Source organism: Thamnophis sirtalis, unplaced genomic scaffold (assembly GCF_051295495.1).
Source record: "Thamnophis sirtalis isolate CommonGarterSnake01/CBP01778 unplaced genomic scaffold, rThaSir2_p1.2 scaffold_13, whole genome shotgun sequence".
In the NCBI taxonomy this organism is placed as follows: domain Eukaryota; kingdom Metazoa; phylum Chordata; class Lepidosauria; order Squamata; family Natricidae; genus Thamnophis; species Thamnophis sirtalis.
Window position 1 is genome coordinate 37,414,882 of NW_028261393.1, and position 20,791 is coordinate 37,435,672.

At 46.5% G+C, this 20,791-nt stretch overlaps 1 protein-coding gene across 3 annotated transcripts in view; it reads left to right on the forward strand.

Annotated features, from left to right (window-relative positions):
* Positions 1 to 2,708: 2,708 nt before the first annotated feature.
* AMOT (angiomotin) overlaps positions 2,709 to 20,791 on the forward strand; it is a 58,903-nt gene continuing 40,820 nt past the window's right edge. For 2 of the 3 annotated variants that reach the window (XM_087728369.1, XM_087728371.1), the window contains exon 1: positions 3,980 to 4,260. The gene's annotated coding sequence lies outside the window, so the exon portion shown is untranslated. Of the gene's footprint in view, positions 2,957 to 3,979; positions 4,261 to 20,791 lie in introns of those variants that run through there. The other variant, XM_087728370.1, reaches the window with a different exon arrangement.

Sequence of the window (20,791 nt, forward strand, 5' to 3'; positions counted from 1 at the left end):
CGCCCCCATCTCCGTGCATGTGTTCAATGGAGCAGTGGGGAGAGTGGAAAGCATGGGAGGCAACCAAATTCCTCTAGAACAGTGATGGCGAACTTATGGCATGTGTGCCACAGGTGGCATGTGGAGCCATCTCTAAGGACATGCGAGCCGTTGCCCCAGGTCAGATGCAGTGCGCATGTGTATGCCAGGCAGCTGATTTTCGGCCTCCAAAGGACCTCCGAAGAGCCCTTCCCAGGCTTCAGGAAAACCTCCGATGCCTGAGGAGGGCAAAAACACCCCCCCCTCCCGGAGCCCCCCCCCCACCCAGAAGCTGGAAACGACTGTTTCTGAACTTCTGGTAGGCCTGTTTTTTGCCCTCCCCGGGCTTCAGATGTTTCCTGAAGCCTGGGGAGGGCGAAAGCATCCTCCCCTGGCCCTTCGGAGGTCCTTTGAAGGCCAAAAATCAGCTGCCTGGCATACACATGCACGCTGCGTCTGACCTGGGGCAATGGCTTGCGTGCCTTCAGAGATGGCTCCACATGCCACCTGTGGCACGTGTGCCATAGGTTTGCCATCACGGTTATAGAGGAATTTGGTTGCCTCCCATTTTTTCTACTCTCCCCACTGCTCCCTTGCGATCTGCTTGTGGGACTCAGAACCTCCACACATTTACGCAACCATGTGTTTCATCTTTAAGGTGCTGCAAGAGCCAGTCAATTTGGCTGCAAAAAAACAACAACATTTGCCCCTTTGGAAAATGCTGGAGGTGTGCCGCTTTCCTCTGGGGTGCCTTTGTTCAGCCCCACTCCTCTTGGCCAGCCCCCTCCCTAATCCAGAGGTGCTTCTCTCCCAGCTGCATTCCTCTGGACAGTGGCATCAGGAACAAAAGGCCTTTGTGGGGGGGAAGGGCTTTCTTGATTGATGGTTTCCAAAGTCATCCTTCTGTTCTGCGTTCTTTTCCCTGGGTCCGAAGTAACCTTTTGCTTCATTGTGTAACTTGAAAAGCTGGCTGGAACGGAGTGGTTTCGCAGCGCTCTTCCTGTGGCGTTTCCTGCATTCTGACATTGTAGCATGATCTATTCATGGAAAAATTGCAAACTTCCTTTCTCCAGCTGGCCTTGGAGTATATGCCATGGTTTGGGAAGGCTGGGAGGGGAGGGGGAGGACTTGGCAAAAGGGGCCTGGGATGTCCTGCTTTCTTTCTTTGCTCTTTTCCTGCTTGGCTGAAGTCCTCAGGCCAGGCTTTCTTGAACGAAGTCTTCAGCACACTCTTATTTCCTTCCATTGAAAGGAAGATGGTTGCCAAAAGCTGCTCTCCTCACCCTCACACCCCCACCCCCAACAGTGGCTGAAACGGGCACTTTTTCTGTGCTTTAATGAAACAGCCTGGTGGAACATTTCTGATTCCCTCCTCAGTGTCAGCCAGTCGACATAAGAAAGCTTAAAAGGAAATAGTGGCCATTTTGTGCTGGGTGAAAACAAACATACATCCAAGATTCATAGAAATAAAATTTTAAAAAAAGGAGAACTACTGCTTTACAAAATAGTTGCAAGCTTTCTGATTCTAATTCTGGCCAAGAGAATTCTGCATTGCGATAGGATGGTAAATGTTTGTGATTTTGGAAGCTGGAATGTCATAAATCCCTGAATCATTCCACACCAATGACCCTCCAATCTTCTTTGAAGTACACACCCCACCCCAGTGATGGAGTCCCCACCACTCCAGGAAGCAGGCTCCCATAACCTGAAAACTTCTCCGAAAGTGGAATATACCGTATTTTTCGGGCTATAAGATGCATTGGAGTGTAAGATGCACCATGATTTTGAAGGGTTTTTTTTTAAAAAAAAGTTTTTGCACTCTGCAGACCTCCCAAGCCCTCTGCACGCCTCGTTTTTTGCAAAAAAGGGGGGGGGGCTTGTAGAGGTTTTTGGGAGGCTTGTAGAGTGCTCCTGGGGAGGGGGCAAAAACATCCCATTTTTTGCTCGTTTTTGCCCTCCCCAACCCTCCAGGAACACTTTGCAAGCCTCCCAAACCCTCTGCACATCCATTTTTGCAAAGGTGGCAGGGTTTGGGTAGGCCAAAAATGCTGTATTCAGTGTATAAGACGCACCCAGATTTTCACCCTCTTTTTTGGGGGGGAAGGTGCGTCTTATACTCTGAAAAATACGGTACATATCTCTCTGCTGCTCCATTTCTACCTATGGAGATGCAATTCACCCCCTGCCCTGTGACAGCCCTTCAGGAGGCCACTTCCATATCTGAGGACTCCTCACTGTCTTTCTGCCCAAGAATGTAAGCCGGTCTCTGGTCAAGGCACAGCTGGAAAATCGCCTGTGTTTTTTCCCCTCCCTTCTTCAGTTTCTCACTGTCCGCCCTGATGCAGAGAAGTTTGAAATTTGAAAATATGCAACTATTTTGGAAAACAATTTGATCTAAAATAGGGTTGAGAAGATATATCCAGGTTCCCCTGCTTGTATTGCCCTTATCCCGGGCGACTCCATCTACCACGGTTATTGTAGAATATTCCACAAATCCCAGTTTTAAAAACCACCGTTCAGCAGAGCTCCAGTAACCGGTTCAGCCATTTTTGTCGCTTTAAACGAAGGGCCTGCATGCATTTTCTGGGATCAAAATGTCCGGAAGGGATGATGTTTGCAAGAAGGAAACCAGCCTCTTTCTGGGGGAAATGTTCTAATTGTGGCTGGTGCTTCTTGGACTGGGAGGGTGCGGCCTCTGAGGAAGCACTCCACTCTTTCCACACTTTGCTTTGTTGTAGTAGAGGGATGGTGAGGAGTGGCTGGAAAGAGCAGGGCAGAGAGCTGCAGTCGTCCTGCTTGCCTTGCCAATCCTTCTTTGGCTCTTGGTGCAAAGCAACTGGGCTCCCAACCGGCTTGAGAATGTGGGCGCTTTGGCTGTTTGGGGAAGAAAAATGCTGAAGGCATCACAGCCAGGGCAGTGGCTCTGGTTCCGGCTGAGGTAAGAGGCTGGGGGCTCTTGCAGATATTTGTGGTAGATGCTTAGAGGCTTCTCCTACCCTCAAAGCGATGGTATAGAGCACTGCACACCAAGACAACTAGACACAAGAACAGTTTTTCCCGAACACCATCACTCTGCTAAACAAATAATTCCATCACCACTGTCAAACTATTCACTAAGGCTGCATTACTATTACTATTAGCCTTCTCATCGTTCCTATCACCTATCTCCTCCCACTTATGATTGGACTGTAACTTTGTTGCTTGTATCCTTAAGACTGATATCGATATTGATTGTTTCCTGATTGCTTATTTGTATCCTGTGACTATCATTAAGTGTTGTACCTTATGATTCTTGATGAATGTATTTTGTCTTTTTATGTCCACTGAGAGCATCTGCACCAAAGACAAATTCCTTGTGTGTCCAATCTCACTTGGCCAATAAATAATTCTATTCTATTCATATTCCTATCCTATCCTTATTCCTATCCCTCCCACCCTTGTTTCCTGGAGGCAAGTGGGGCGGGAGTCCCACTGAGAGCCCCCTACTCTCCCCGCTGCTTGAGCGGCGCTCTTAACCAGGGCGACCGCTGAGCTTTCTCAGGTCCTGACAGGAACCGTCCCCAAGGCTGTCCCGGGAGAGTGGGGGACTCTGCCCCAGGCGCCCATCCGCACCCCCTTCGGGCACTTCGACTGCTTTTGGCCCAGGGGCCGCCCCGTGGGAGATGCAGGCGCCCCGGCGGAGCAAAATCAGGCGGGACCCGGAGACCCAACGCGCCCTGCGCCTTTTCCTCCGACGGTGCGCGGCCTGCGGGGGGCGCCCGGGGCTCGGCCGAGAGCGGCTGCTTCCCGGCGGGGACAATGGGCCCTTGTTCGACTGACCCCCCCTCCCCTCCACCGCTTTCCCAACGGGCGGGAGTGGCAGGCCGGCCGTCCAACCGGCGTCGGCGTCGGGGCGAGCGCGGGCCAGTGAACGGGCGGCGGGTGGCTCCGGGCATCCTTTCCTGCCCGCCCCGCTGGCGCCGCGAGCGGGGAAGCTTCAGCGCGGGGCGGCCAGGGCGACGGGCTCGCCAACCTCCCTGCGCCGCTGCTGCTGCCCGCCCAGCCATGGATCCCCGGGCGCGGCGCTGAAGACGTCGCCTGCCCGCCTCGCCTCGCCGCCGCCTCCTCCTCCCACTGGCCTCGCCTGGGCAATCGGGACGGCCGAGCTTCCTGCGGACACGGCGGCGATGGGCTCCTGGCTTCGGGGCTGCGCTCCCGCTCAGCCGCCCGCTTTTGTCCCGCAGCAGCAGCAGCGCCCACTCGGTAAGGCTCGCGCGGCCCGCCGCGACCTCGGATGCGCCCACCGGAGCCTCCGGGATTCGGTTCCACACGACGGGGTGGTTCGGAAGCAGACCCCCCCCCCTTAAAAACAAGCGGGTTGCAACGGGGCTCCAACGCCGTCTAGCCAAGCGCGGGGGAGGGGGGGATTCGGTCTCGCCCCCTTTGGCGGCGTGGCGATGGGCTCGGAAGGGGGTTTATCCCCCCCCCCCACGGCCGCCTTTCTCCGGGCGGCCAAAAGGCTTCCTGGCCTTGCCGGTTCACCTCCAGGAACCCACCTCCGGGGCTCCTGGTCGGCAGGGCGGCTGCACCCGGAGCGCCCGGGCTTCGTCGCGGCTGGGTTGGGTTGGGTTCGGCGTGGCGGGCCAAGGCGACCGTTGGGGCGGGTCAACTTTGCGCTAGGCGATCCTGGGCAATCAAGTCAGGCGTGGAGGCGGTTGCCCGGAGACGGGATGGGCTGAGGGTCCCTGGGTGGGGCAGGTGGAAGCGGGCAGGGTGGCGTCGGGGCGGCTGTGAGCCCGGAGAACGGTGACCTTGGCCTCTGGACTTAGTGGGGATCTTGCGTGCCTTGGACCCAAGTGTATGGGGCAGAGAAATAAATGGTCGGCTTGACGTAAAGTGAGGACCTTCGGGTGCCCCCAGCCCTCTTGGAATCTGAATCAGTGGCGGTCGGATGCCAACCATGGTCGCAAAGCATCTCCACACCATGTTGGGGTCAGCAACCTTAAACACTCAAAGAGCCATTTGGACCCATTTCCCACAGAAAAGAAAACGCCAGGAGCCACAAAACCCTTCTGACTATTTCCTGAGGGACACAATGCTAATATATGTAGTTGAATTAAACATTCTGTTTTCTTCTGAAACTTTTCTTTTCTTGGATTTAACAATGGGTTTAACTGCAGCTCCAGAGCCATGGGTTGCTGACCCCTGCCCTATGCCAGGCTCTCCAAACTTGGCAACCTGAAGCCTGGTGGACTTCAACTCCCAGAATTCCCCAGCCAGCAAAACTCCAGACTTAAAAGTGGCCAAGGTTGGAGACCCCTGTCCTAGACTTCCTCCCGTGGATATCAGGAAGCTCCATCTTGGGTTATTCCCAGGCTGGGAGGCAGAGCAGGGAGAAGAGGAATGCTGTGGGGCAGGTGCTCCACCCCACAAGTGGCTTCAGAGTTCCCACAGTAGGGTGTGATACCGGCCGGGCTCTTTCCACGGGGCTCACCTTGAATTTTGGATAGGACAGGCCTAGGGAAGGGTGGGCCAGTGGGCCAAGTCCAGGCCTTGCTCTGCTTGGCATGCAGAGCGGCTCCAATGGAGACTCTCAGCCGTTGGGCTTTCGCTACACCGACTCATAACTTCCACCCCAAACCTTTGTTGCCACTGCAGTGAAAAAGCCATTGTTTGGAGAAGTTTATTGGTGGAATGCTAGCTTGCAACAATGAATCATGCCAAGGGTTTGTTGTCATAAATGATTAAAAATGAGCCACCAAGTTCATTGAGCAATAACATTTTGGTAGAAAATAATTCATTTTTAATAAAAATTCTTATTAAGAAAAACGGGTGACGGGTACCATTTTGGCTGGCTTTAGCTGGACATTTGTACCGTTGGACTTGACTTCCCACAATCTCCCCTAGCTCATGTTGCATCCCTCCCCTCACATTTCATGGATGTTCATTGAGTCAGCATAGAAAAAAATATGGTGCTGTAGAAAGTTTTGAATACTCGATATATAGTTTTTTGATGTTATGAAGTACACCTCTGATGACTAGGATAATCAGAGTGTGAAAGAGTTCTTCCTTGGGATGGACACAATTCTGTTTAAAATAGATTCGGATATTTGAAGGTTCAAGTAAAGATAGTCCTCAACTTACAACAGTTCACTTGGTGACTGAAGTTACAGCAGCATCGAAAAAAGTGACTTAAGACCATTTTTCACACTTCTGACCATTTCACCGCACACACCCCAGTGTCACATGATTTACATTCAGATGCTTGCATTCAATTGACTCACATTTATGACAGTTGCAGTGTCCCCTGGGGTCAGGTGATCTCTGGCAAGCGAAGTCTATGGGGAAGCCAGACTCACTTAATAACCAGACGACTAATTTCACAACTGCAGCAATTCACTTAACAACCATGACAGGAAAAGTCGTAAACTGAGGCAAAATTCACTTAACAAATTTCTCGCTTAGCAACATAAATTTTGAGGTCCGTTATGGTCCTATGTTGAGGATAACCTGTATATTTGCCCCTTCATAAGCAAAGAAAAAGGTAGTGTATAATACTGCCTAAAATTGGGAAGACATTTTATTCCAGTTTGCAATCAGATTTTTTAAAAAAAGTTTTGCAATCTGCATATCTGCAATCTGTTGTTCTGTATATCTATATGATCAGTTAGTTGCATTTTTTTAAATTCCTAACTAGCAAATGAGGAACTACTCATTCCCAGGATACAAAATATTCTGCTTAAGCTACAGAGCGGCTTTTCTATCTGGCAAGTGACCCTGCTGTTGACTCAAATCTTGTTCTTGAGTGAAGCTGGGTTTTAGTAAGCATTATTTCCTTTCTACCCTCAAAGCAAAGAAGCTGCCCAGGGGCCATTCCAGAGACACCCAGATTGTTTAGAGAAAATGGGCGCCTTTCTCCTACCTTGAACTACCTTTTCCAGCGCCAGGTGCTTGATGGAGATCCAGGCTGAAGCCAGCCGCTGATCAGTGGCAAGCAGTAGGTGTGGGGGGTTTAGCCTTCCCTGAATTCTGCCAAGGATTGCATCCCTTCATTTGGGAGAAATCCAAGGAGGCTCTGTTTTTTTGGTGCTGCTGTTGCAAAAGCAGAAAATTGACTTGGCTCTAGTACAGTTCTGTGTTTCTTCTGGAGATTCTGGTGCGATTTAAATGCATGTCCTCACAAATAGAAGACCTGGATGTTGCACCTGCTGAATCTTTTCCTCTTCACTTCCCTTGTAGAAGATTGGGCATCCTGTGGTCGCGCAAGTGCTCTCTACATTCTTTTTGGCCACTCTTTCCCAGAAATTAGGCCACTGATGTCAGAGGACATTGCACAAGAGGTGATCGCATCTCCTGTCCCTCCACTGTAAATGTTAACCTCATTTAGCATCATCAAAACTAAAGCAAAAACAATCCCTTTTTCAAAAAGGCATCCCTGTGACGTTATGTGTTCCTCTTTGCCTGTTAAAAATAATATTCATTTTAAATGTCAATTTTCATAAAGGTGATCTACTAAGAGGTGCCATTTAGCTAGAGCATGGCTGCTGGCTTTAGAGCCAGACTAGGTTTTTGAGTACCCTTCAAAAAGTAAAAGATAGATCAGGAAAGAATTACCATTTTTTAATATTTACTCTTTATTAAATTAAACTTGGCAAAGGGGATTACATCCCCATCATCGATTTCCCCCTCTTGTCACTTTAACAAAGATGGTTTGATTAAAACACGAGGAGGCCTTTGGTGGCCCAGTCAGTTTGGAAGGTGGAAGCTTTGCTTCCGGTCCCAAAGATGCCCTGTGGTCAAAAGTCCTTCCAGGTTCTGTTGAAATGACTGTCCTGGCTCACAAAAGGAGAGGGTGGAATTAGCCCTGGGCAGCTCCTGCTGTGTGTGTCTGCATGCCTTAATCTCTGATTATCTCCAGAGTCTCACCTTTCCCAGGTGAGAAAGAGGCTGGGAGCTTATCAGAAAGAGGATAATCAGTGCTCGCTCTGAGCAGGTTGAACTTGATGGGTGGTTGAGAGGGAGGTTGTGGAAGAACCCCAGGGCTATGGGCTAAACCAGAAAGCCAAAGAATATCCCGGGAGAAGGGAGCAGCCAACAATTTCAATGTTCTCACCCACAAAAAAATACCATAGATGTGTCTTCATAATCTGCAAAAGCCAAGTTGGATTCCATGCTGTTTTGGCACTCAACAACCGATTTTTAAAAAGCCAGTTTTCCAAGTCATACTGCACAGATTTTCCTTAAGGGAAAATTGAAGTCTAATAAAAGCTTGCTGTCATTATCCATTGTACATTATGAAGCAGCAGAACAGAAAGCTGCTTCCACAGTGTACAGGACGGATGTAGCAATTGTAGCACTCCCCTCTCACCCCACCCCACCCCACCCCACCTTTTCCCTTCTGAGTTTTGCTGGCCCACAAATCGGTCTTCCAGCCATTACTGCTGGTATGCTTCTGTCCATCCAACTTCTCTTTTCAAGACAGTTAACAATACAAGTTACATTAATATAAGATTGCTTTAAAACATTAAAATTGGCTACATGAATGCTCATATTTTTTTAAAAAAAAACCTATTAAGAAACAAGTAAGAACACTTGCCATACTAAGCCTAATTCAGAAAAAAATGCCTTCATCAGACAGGACTGTGTAAATAATAGAAGTTAAGTTTAAGACATAACATGGTTTATTGTTTTTAGCTAACTTTAGCTGTCTGAACCCAACTTTATAGATTGCCGTTACATTTTAGTCTGAACCTCATGGTCAAGGAAAGCTAAATTATATTTTAAATTCATAGCTTAGGACAGTGATGGCGAACCTTTTGGGACACCGAGTGCCCAAACTCTGTGTGCGCATGTCTACACTAAAAGGTGTGCACGTGTGAATGCACAGACATGCATGCATACATGTGTGGATATGTGCACATTCACAGCAGAGACCGGAAGTCCAGCTAGCCGGTGGGAAGTGGGACATCCCAACACCAGCCTTGAGATAAGAGTGCAGCAAGAGATAAGATATTTTTCTTTCGTGAGCTTCTGTTTCATCATTTGCAGGGAAACAGAAGCCCACGAAGGAAATGCCACGGAGATCTGACCTGGGGCAATGGTGCACATGCCAGGAGAGAGGGCTCTGCATGCCACTTCTGGCACATGTGCCATAGGTTCGCCATCATGGGTTTAGGATGAAGCATAAGGCCAGGGTATTTCTCTGACCACCGATGGTCAGACTACAAGGTGAGGTTATCCTGGCCTTTATAATGTCTTGGTAAGGCTACACTTGGAATTCTACATTCAGTTTTGGTCGCCAAGGTTTAGAAAAGATGTGGAGATTCTAGAAAGAGTGCAGAGAAGAGCAACAAAGAGGATTAGGGGATTGGAGACTAAAACACATGAAGAACGGTTGCAGGAACTGGGTATGTCTAGTTTAATAGAAAAGGACTAGGAGAGACATGATAGCCGTGTTCCAATATCTCAGCAGCTGCCACAAAGAAGAGGGAGTCAAGCTATTCTCCAAGGGACCTGAGGGCAGGACAAGAAGCAATTGGTGGAAACTAATCAAGGAGAGAAGCAACTTAAAACTGAGGAGAAATTTCCTGACAGTGAGAACAAATAATCAGTGGAACAGCTTGCCTCCAGAAGTTGTGAATGCCCCAACACTGGAAGTCTTTAAAAAGATGTTGGCTAGCCATTTGTCTGAAACGGTATAAGGTTTCCTGCCTAGGCAGGGGGTTCGACTAGAACACCTCAAAGGTCCCTTCCAACTCTGCTATTGTATTGTATTGGCCTAGATCAGTGGTTCCCAAACTTGGCAACTTTAAGACTCCAGCTGGCTGGAGAATTCTGGGAGTTGAAGTCCACAAGTCTTAAAGTTGCCAAGTTTGGGAACCTCTGGCCTAGATTCCAGACCGATCACCAAGATCAGGAAAGTCTTCCTGGGTTACTTTTCCCCCAAAGGCATGTCCAGCAAAAGCAAGTCAAGGCCACTCTCTCTCTTGGAGACCTTTCAGCTGGAGAAGGCTATAGAGAGAGGACCTGGCTTTTAAAAAGCTACTTGGTTGAGTTTTTTCACCCAAATTACTGTGTGGGGTATTTTTAAGCTGCTCAGAGTTGTTATGATTAGAGTGAATGGAAGCCCAAGTATTAAATGGGTGCACGTTGTGTGTTTGAGACTATAAGTTATTGATATAACCATCTTTCTTCAATTGATCAGTCCTCTTTTAAGGCTATCCAAAAGTTAGTAGTGTTTGTCACTCTATCTTGTAACGCTTTGAGGGAAACATAGCTTCTTCGGTCTTAGTCAATGGTTCTTTTTAGACATTAAAAAGTCAATGACAAGATGGATGGGTTGACCATCGAGGGCCAGCAGTAATCCCTCAGGGTGAGGAGGGGGGCTGGGCCAGAGGATCTCCAAACTTGTTTCTTGTCCAGTTCAAAAAGAAACTGGAGCCAGTGCAGTGGTGAAATTACTACCAGTTCTGGAATAGCACAGGTGAAGGATACTGCAAAAATCCCCATTCCCTCCATAATCCTGGGGGAAGGATACTGCAAAATCCCCGTTCCCTCCCTACTCCTGGGGGAAGGATACTGCAAAATCCCCATTCCCTCCCTACTCCTGGGGGAAGGATACTGCAAAATCCCCGTTCCCTCCCTACTCCTGGGGGAAGGATACTGCAAAATCCCCGTTCCCTCCCTACTCCTGGGGGAAGGATACTGCAAAATCCCCATTCCCTCCCTACTCCTGGGGGAAGGATACTGCAAAATCCCCATTCCCTCCCTACTCCTGGAGGAAGGATACTGCAAAATCCCCATTCCCACCCCACTCTGGGGCCAACCAGAGGTGATTTTTGCCAGTTCTCTGAAGTACTCAAGATTTCCACTACCAGTTAAATTTACACCCCTGATCCAGTAGTATCAAAAACAGGTGCTTATCCCACCACAGGCAAGAGCTCTTGAGCTTTTTCCATGTCAGAAGTCATACCGCAGTGGTTGCACCCAAACATTTCATGGGTCTGGAGCAGGGGTGGGTTTCGACCGGTTCGCACCGGTCCCTGCGATCCGGTTGGTCGCCGAACCCGGAAGTAAGTAACTTCCGGGAACGGCGAAGCCCCCCCCCCCGCGCCCACGCGCACCCGCACACCCGCGCCCGCTCCTTACCCGGTTTTTTCGAATTTCGCGCTTTCCACGCATGCGCAGAACGCCTGCGTGATCCTCCAGGAGCAGCTGGAGCATCGCGCAGATGCTAGTACGCATGTGCGCACCGCGTGTGTGCGCGAGGACGCCGCCGGCCTCGTTCCAACCGATCCGGTTGGAACGGGGCGAGAAACCCACCCCTGGTCTGGAGTATGGGGCAGGGATTGGCTGCAGCCTGTTGGACCAAAGAGAAGAGTTGTGATTATTGACAATGAGTGTACTCTTCGAAATGATGAGAGTGTTTGGGAGTTTTCTCTTTAGTGCTCCAAGGACAGCTTCCTCTATTTATTTACTTTGAGCTTATGTCAGTCTTCCTCTGTTTTACTACAACTCTTTGCAGGAGTGGGAGGGGTAGGAAACTCTCTTCAAGTGGCAAGCAGGTCTCCTTTATTTTATTTTAATTTTGAATGTTTCTGGACTACCTGCAGGAAAAGCAGAGGGAGATTGGAAATGGGCTGAATAGGTAAGGGGCAATAGCCCCCCATCATCATCAAAAGCCAGTTTGGCACTCTGAATCATTTTATTTTAAAAATATTTTTAAAAATAACAAAATTTCAAATACTCATGCCACGTCAGTAGTAAATGTAGCCTACATATTTTGACTGAAAAAACAGTAAGAAGTGGGGCTGGATCACCAGATCAGAGTAAGGTGCTTTAGAACCCGAAAGTAGCATCAAATGCAGCCTTTGAGTCTAGGCACAGTTGCTTCTCAGTAGTCTGCTCCAGTGGTGGGATTCAAAAAAAAAATTTCTACCAGTTATGTGGGTGAGGCTTGGTGGGCATGGCATGGCTTGCTGGATGTGGCAGGGGAAGGATATTGCAAAATCCCCATTCCCTCCCGATCAGCTGGGACTCAGGAGACAGAGAATAGATAGGGGCGGGGCCAGCCAGAGGTGGGATTTACCAGTTCTCCGAACTATTCAAAATTTCCGCTACTGGTTCTCCAGAACTGGTCAGAACCTGCTGAATGTCACCTCTGGACTGCTCACACTCGGCCGTGAGCGATCCCAGGCCAAGACCTTATTTCAGCATAATTCAGTTCCCAGGTTTCTTAAAGGATAAAACAAAAATAAAAACAGCTGCATCTAGAAGAGTATTTTCCAACCTCAGCAACTTTAAGATGAGTGGACTTCAACTCCCAGAATTCTTGCGCCTTATTTGCTGAAGTTGCTGAAGTTTGGGGGGGGGGACGGACACAAGACACTGAAGTAGAAGCTGTCTTGAGCTCCCGGCTGAAGGGTGGGATATAACTTTATTGATTGAATCACAAATAAAAGCCCTACCAACAAATTCACCATTAGAGGCAGAAATCTGGATTTATGCTTGAAACAAAATCATGCAAGCTGGGATGTCTTTGATCATGGTGTATTGAATGAGATGCAGTTGGTTGGATTCACACAACATGTTAATAATAAGTGTCTTGTAACTGGTAGCGCCTGAGTCCTCATGTCCAAGAATTTCCATTACAGTTTTTGTGTGCATCCAGTGATGACGATGGCCCCTGTGCCGGATACAGGTAGCCCTCGACTTACAACTTACAACTCATTTAGTGACCATTCGACAATACAGTGTTACTGAAAAAAGTGACTTATGACCCTTTTTCACACTTATGACTGTTGCAGCATCTCCAGAGTCACAGGATCAAATTGTCACAGTTGCTTGGCAACTGACTCATAGTTATGACTGTTGCAATGTCTCGGGGTCATGTGACCACCTTTTGTGACCGCCAAACAAGCAAAGTCAATGGGGAAGTTTAACAGCCGTGTTATTAACAACTTCAGTGATTCATTTAAGAACCGAAGCAAGAAAGGACCTAAAATGGGGCAAAACTCACTTGGCAATGTCTCACTTAGCAATGGAAATTTTGGACCCAATGATGGTTGTCAGGCAAGGAGTACCTGTATGCTCCCTTACAGGTTGCCTAATTAAATTGTATTTACTTATTGTGGTATTTGTCTACAGCAGGGGTGACCAAACTTGGAAACTTTAAGACTTGTGGACTTCAACTCAGTGGGTCAGAAATCCTGACTTCTGTAAAGCAGCCTTTTAATGGTAATCCTAGGAATCATGTCAACAGCTGAAGTTCATATAGAAAAAGAGAAACCCACAGTAAATAAATGCCTGGCTAGAAATACGTGTTATTTGATCTCTCCATGAAGCTTAACACTTTTTAAATACTTTTTACGCCAATGGAAAAGATCAGAGTTTTTGTTGAAAGCCTTTCTGTTTCTCTTGATGAATTTGGGGGAGAGTTCGTAGCGCTTGAAGGTTAGAGCATGATCTCATATGGTTTTCATTAATGGTCAGCCCAGCACATAGGTCTGGTCTGAATTAGCAAAGGAATGGCCAAACCACTGGAAGAAAGGAGAATGACGCCAATGCATTCTTGGGATGCTTGTGGGATGTGGCTGCTAACAACCAAAGAGTTAGACCTAAAATGCTGAAGAACAAAATAAAAGAACAGAGTCTTAATATTAAATGGCAATGCTCTACTACTCCTTTTCGGGGGGGGAACTTGGGTCACAGTGGGGCAAGCCCTTGTTCTGTTGAAGAGTTTGGCTCCTGGATTTCTGTCTGGAATTCCAGAAAAAGAATTTCTTTTATCAACTCTTTTGTTTCAGGTGACAAATCCAGTGCCGACTTTCTTGTGAACAAATTCTTTTAATCCCAGATATTCATGCATTAGGATTGGACTCTACGTGGGGAAGAATGCCTTTATTCTCAGCGTACCATGTTTTGGAAGTTAGGCTAAAATCAGAGGTGGGTTGCTACCAGTTTGGCTGAACCGGTAGTGGTGATTTGGCCTGGGTCGCAGAACCAGCAGCAACCCAGGCTGACCACACCCTGAACCAGTTCCCCTGTCTCTTCTGCCTTTGCCGGCATGTTTTTGCACATGCACAGAACAATTTATAGTCAACTGTGCATGCACCAGCAACACACAGTGCGCATGCAGTGAACCAGTACCAACCAGTACAACCTGGCTAAAATGTGGCACATTATAACAGCATCCATTGATGTTATAGAAGTGTCAAGCAGGATCAGGCCAACTTAAAGCATTTGTGATGTTCAAGTTCTACCCTTTCTAATGGCTTAGGAAACATCTTGGTAGCATTCTAGTCATCAAGGCAGTGCAAAGTTTGGCCTTTAACAACGAGGAACTCTCCAGTTATGGATTAAATATCTACAAATGATTGCCTGGCTTTGGGAACGATACGTCCTTAATGGTTGGGAGTCACAATCCTGCAGAATGCAGAAGGTGTCCTCTTATTGCCAGCCGTTGTGCTGCTTGTTTCAAGTTAATGAGAGAAATCAGCCAAAGGAGAAGGAATGGAATGAGGATGTAAAATCTGGCCTCCATCCATGCACCTGCCGTGCCACACCTGTATTTTCATCTGAATCATAGTTGGCAGAGAGACAGAGGAATTGGGGAAGAAAGGAGAAGCCGCATGTGAGATGAGAAGCCTGGAGTGCTGACCCAACCCTTTGCCCTTCCCTTTGCCCTTCCAACTACACTGTTTGCTTAATTGAAGGTGATTGCGTGATTGGTCTTTTCTCTTTCCAAAAGCATTCACTAACATTTCATTGGGGTCATTTGTCCAGTTCGAAATATAAGTTCTCAAAATAGCTTCCTGTTTATCACAAATTCTTTTGCTTCAGTTTTGCGGAAAGCTGGAAGCAGTTACAGAAACAATTGCATTTGCTTATGTCCCAAGTTCTCAGTCTACCCAACTTTTGTTATTTTGCCATTTGCCAACTTCTCTTACCATTCATCAGCTTTTGATGACTTTAAAGTATAATTGTAATTTGGAATGGCAGTAAGGTCCTGATAAAACTCCAGTTGTACCAGGGAATCATATATGTGGCACAGTAACACCAAGGATCATAATCTACCATTATCAAAACGTGTGAAGAGCCTTAATTGATCATAAAGACATGGTGGATGATAAGAGGCCAATATAATGGGTTCATCTGATGATAAGCATGGTATATGGACGATTGCAACCTGGAATGTAAGAGGATGGATTGTAAGAAGCACACATTAAGAATGAAATGAAATAAAAGCAGTTTTGTTGAGGGTCTTTGAAGCTAAAAGGAAAAGAAGGAAATAATAGATTTGAAAAGGGTTTGTTCTGAGGGAGCAGAGTTGATGAGTCCCTGAAGAGGGAATTTTAATTCTGAATAAAAGAGCTAAAACATATTGAGAAACTGGTGTCATCGAAAGTGCTGTTTGTATGAATGTAGAAATTTATAGGTTGGCAATAGTTGCATCTTAAAGGTAAACGTTCCACTCGCACATATGTGCTAGTCATTCCCAACTCTAGGGAATGAAACATCTATGTTTCAAAGCCGAAGAGCCAGCGCTGTCCGAAGACATCTCCGTGGTGATGTGGCCGGCATGACTAAACACCAAAGGCACACTAAACTCTGTTACCTTTCCCACCAAAGGTGGTCCCTATTTTTCTACTTGCATTTTTTACATGCTTTCGAACTGCTAAGTTGGCAGAAGCTGGGACAAGTAACGGGAGCTCACTCCATTACATGGCACTAGGGATTCAAAGTTGAACTGCCAACCTTTCTGATCACAAACTCAGCATCTTAGCCATTGAGCCACCGCTTCCCTTGCATCTTACATTTCAATAAATAATGATATCGAAAGGAAAAAAAACATGCTTCTGGGAGAATTGTGCAGCATTTCAAAATAATATTATCTAGAGGGGGGGGGAATATTTTTCTTGCGTGACATGAATAGATGAGTGGTAATGAAACAAGAAAACACAACTGGGCCATTTGAGACCCAAGAGAGGAGAAGACTAGTGGCTGATGCTTGAGTATCTCTTTGGAAAAGATGTTTGTTTCAGATAATGAGGCTTAAGCATAAATAGTCATACGGCGAGGTAAGGAATATAAAATTAAAAGTGATTTGAGTGGGTGATTTATAATGAAAGTGCTACAAAGGAATGATGAGAATCTGAATGTGGGAGATAATGTTGATAGAATTGAAAGTGAATCTTGGAGGGAGGGATGTACATGGAAAAAAGGAAAGAAGTGAAAAAAATTACAGTGAGTATCATTGCATGAAAAAAAAGAATAAGTCCTGTAGGAAGAAGTATTAGAAGATAGAATAAATGGAAAGAAGACATAAGGAAAAATGTTGAAGATGCTTGAAACAGAGTGGAAAAATTCAATCTTAAAATTGTATGTATGCAATCTCTTCTGTAAAATCAGTTTCAAGATTCCTTTGGTAAGATAACTTATTTCCCTTTCCAGAAAGTGCCTATCCTTGAGGGGAAGGTAGAACATTGTTTATTCTTGTTCTGGGAAATTTGTGTACAGTCTTCTCCGTGAATTTGTAGTGTGTATTTTCAATGTACAATTATTCTATATGATTTTCATTTCAGTAACGCTTGGAATAATGTGTCCAATATGTGTCCTCACCTACAAAAAAGATGTTGAGACTCTAGAAAGAATGTAGGGAAGAGCAACAGAGATGATTAGGGGACTGGAGGTTAGAGCATCGGATGAACGGTTGAAGGAACGGAGTCTGTCTAGTCTAAGGAAGAGAAGGACCAGGGGTGATATAATAGCAGCCTTCCAGTAATTGAGGAACTGTCCCACAGAAAGTGGGGGGGGGGAGACAACCTACTACTCTTCAAAGCCCCTGATGGTATGGCAAGACATAATGGATAGAAACTTACAGTGTAACAAGGATAGATCCAACCTAGAACTAGGGAGAAATTTCCTGTCGGTGAGAACAATTAACCAGTGGAACAAGTTGCCTCCAGAAATTGTGAGTGTTCCACCTCTGGAGGTTTTTAAGAAACAATTGGACAAGCATTTGTCCGCAAGGGTATAAGGCCGTGATATGGCATGCATGCCAGAGGTGGCACACAGTGCCCTCTCTGATGGCACACAAGCCATCGCCCCAGTTCAGCTCCGACGTGCATACGTGCATGTCTCTGCCATGCATGCATGAGGGTGGAGCGCAAGGGGGTCGCGCATACATTTGTGTGGTGGGCATGCATGGGTGCGCGTCCATGCAGGGGCAGAGCACATATACAGGGGCACGTGCATGTGCTGGGCATCTGTGGCGGGTTGCATGTGCAGGGGGGCAGGGTGAATGCGCGGGGAGCGCATTGGTTTTGGACAGTTCAGGCATGCTTTGGGCACTCTGTCCAGAAAAGGTTAGCCATCACTATTATAGGGTCTCCTCCTTGTGCAGGGGGTTGGATTAGAAGACCTCCAAGATCTTTTCCAACTCGGTTATTCTATTACTTTTTTCCTTGTTTCCTACATTTTGTGTGGTTATTTCCCAATTGAGGCCCTCGCATGCTTCAAAAGCTTCTGTTTTTCAAATGAGACCATCCCTTTCGTCCTGCTAACTTGCCTTTGGCCAGAACCTTAGAACTTGTCTCGATAGTGAGTCAAGCTGCATCTCCTGATTATCCAGAGTTTTGTCCCAAAGGTGATTTTTTTTCCAAGAGGCAACTGGACTTTCTAGTTTTTCTTTGAAGACGTTTTGCTTACCATCCAAGAAGCTTCTTCAGTTCTGACTGGATGGTGAAGAATGGAAGGATTTATACTCCTTGCAGGCAGCTGGACATTTGCATTCTTTTAACGGGGTGTTTAGGTCACCTGGCTGGATAATTGTCACACACAGATAATCTGTGTCATCAGCCACCTGACGGGTGCAAATGGGTGTGGAGCCTTCTTGGAACTGCTGAAAGGACTGTGTTGTGGACTGGAGAGAGATGATGTCGTATCCCTCCCCTTCTGTTGGGAGAGGGCTATTTTGACATAGATGGCCTCTTTGACCCCTCTTTCAAACCAGTGGTCCTCTCTGTCCAAAATATGGACTTTGTTTTCTTCAAAAGAGTGGCCCGTGTCTTTTAAATGCAGATGGACTGCTGAATCTAGCCCTGATGTGTTTGTTCTCCTATGTTGTTCCATGCGTTTGTGAAGTGTTTACTTCGTTTCCCCAATGTACAGATCTGCAAATGGCTCACTGCATTGTTCAAAGAAAAACGGGAAGGTCCAGTTGCCTCTTGAAAAAAGCACCTTTGGGACAACCAGGACCTGGTTGACTGAGAATCTCCATGGACATCTACAGTTTTGATCACCATGGTGGCTCATGTGGTGGGGATGCTGAACCAGAAGACTCCACCCATTTGTCCCAGCTCCTGCCGACCCAGCAGTTCGAAAGCCTACAATCGCAAATAGATAAATAGTTACCACTTCAGTGAGAAAATAACAGCAACATGGAAGGAGCCTCCTTGGTCGTATTCTGAGCAATGGTGATCCCACCACCGTCTTGTGAAGACCTGCCTTGACTATTTCCTAAGATGATCCGCTGGCAGTCTTATTTCTAGCTTTCTTACAAGCATTTGATCTTCTGATATGTTAAGCTTCTTATGATTCAGTTGGAATCTTTTCTCTCTTCTTTTTCATTCTTTTCATTCCTTTTGCTATTGTTTTAGCGTTATTGATTAGGACAAGTCCTAGGAATGATTTTCAGGAATTGTAGAGTATTGGGGAGGAGAGGGTGAGGCTGTTGGCTTAGGTTCTACTTTGCTGTGTTTTTAAAGACATTTTTCTCAACTTGTGGATGACGCTACCATTCCTTTCCTCTCCTAGCCCTTTGAGAAGGGGTGTGCGTGTGTGTGCGTCCTCTTTAGTAGCTCTCTTAGGAACCAGTCAGAAGAAGATATGAGTTATCTCTCATTGTCTTTCTATGTTTGGTCACATGAATTCTACAGTCATTTGTATACAGTTGTAATCATAGTTAAGCTCTCTAGTCTAGATAAAATGCCCATTGTTATCACTACAAATCTTTGCTGCTTTCTAAAAGCATTCCATAACTTTACTCATCAGTCTCCTAATTCACCCAACCCAACCAACAGCTATAATTTTGCTTAAATGCACAGTTTTAGGTCTTCAATCCATTAAAATCTACTTTCTCTACTTTACAGTAAACCATTGAGAATCCCGAGCCATAAACATGGCTGTTTGTATGGTCTTAGCTCCTAATTCAAACCAGGGTGTGCATAGTTTAAACATTGCAATGGCTTGATTTTTTGTTGTTGTTGTTAAATTTATTCCATTCCTTTTCCAAGAAATGAAGGAGACATGATTTTTTCCCTCTTAGCTCATTTCTCCAGCTTTGCATATTCATTAACGCTTCAAAATATATGTATTGGGGAAGAAATTAATTAGCCTTAAGTAACTCTGGAGACATCAAGCATGCAGTTTATGGATTTTAACCTGGCTCTTCATGTCCTGGCACTCTATTATAGTCATTGCCTCTTTGCATATTAAAATATTGTGATTATTTCCCTTTCAACCCCAATTGTCTAGAGCAGTGATGGCTAACCTTTTAGTCGTTGCGTGCCAAAAGCGCATGCACACACCCATAATGCAATGTGTTTGTGATCACCCCCTGTGCATTAGCACGTGACACACACACCCCGTGCTCCCTCACACACACACACACATGCAAGCACATGTGACACACACCCCTATGCCCCATTTTGGGCCTAGTAGGCCTCCCTGCAGCCTCCTGCGACCCAAAGTGCATGTGCGGCAGAGACCCAAAAATCAGTTGGTCGGCAGGAAACATGCGTGCATGCGCGGTGGAGCTGAGCTGGAGCGACAGTTCAAATGCCCACAGAAAGGGCTCTGCGTGCCACCTGTGGCCCACGTGCCATAGGTTTGCCATCATGGGTCAAGAGGCTGATATTATTCCTTACAATTTGATTCCAAGTAGGATAAATAAAATTTGATTGACTAGGAAACTTCATGCCCTTCCTCAATTTTTTAACCCAACCCAATCATAGTTGACACCAGGTTCAAGCAGTGGGGACTGCTGGTAGTGAATATCCTGTCCCCTCACCCTTTTTTTATTCCCATGCCTTATCCTTTTACCAACACACCAAAACCTTGTCATCTTCACCCATTTGATGCCTTTCCTTTGCATCCGCAAACAGTAAATTCAATCTTCTGGTACCTGAAACTTTTCTTTGTAGCCTGCCAAGCTCAGTAGGAAGACTTCTCAGTTGTCCTAAAAGCCCATCCCCATAAGTATGGGGAGTCCATTCCCTTTGTCCTGTGAAGAGTTGGGTCCTCAGATTAGGAGGTACTTTTATTTGAGGGAGACTGATGGGGGATACATGGAGCACACAGAGAACGATGCCCCAAAGGCCTGGAAATTTCCCTCAGTACATTGTGCTTCCTAGTCTCACCTGTGTTATTGCCTGTGGTTAGAATTCTTTCTAATCTGGGTGTCTCAGATTCTGAAGAGGTAGATCCAAGTCTGAAAACTTTTGCAGAGGTAGGCAATAAAAATATGATAAAAGTTGGCCTCTGTTTTAAGTCATTTGATGCTTTAGTACAGGGGTGTCCAAACTTGGGAACTTTAAGACTTGTGGATTTCAACTCCCAGAATTCCCCAACCAGCATAATTTACTCTCTTGTAATCCCTTCCTCTGCAATCTCTCCACTTAGATCAGAGATCTTCAAACTTGGGAACTTTAAGACTTGTGGATTTCAACTCCCAGAATTCCCCAACCAGCATAATTTACTCTCTTGTAATCCCTTCCTCTGCAATCTCTCCACT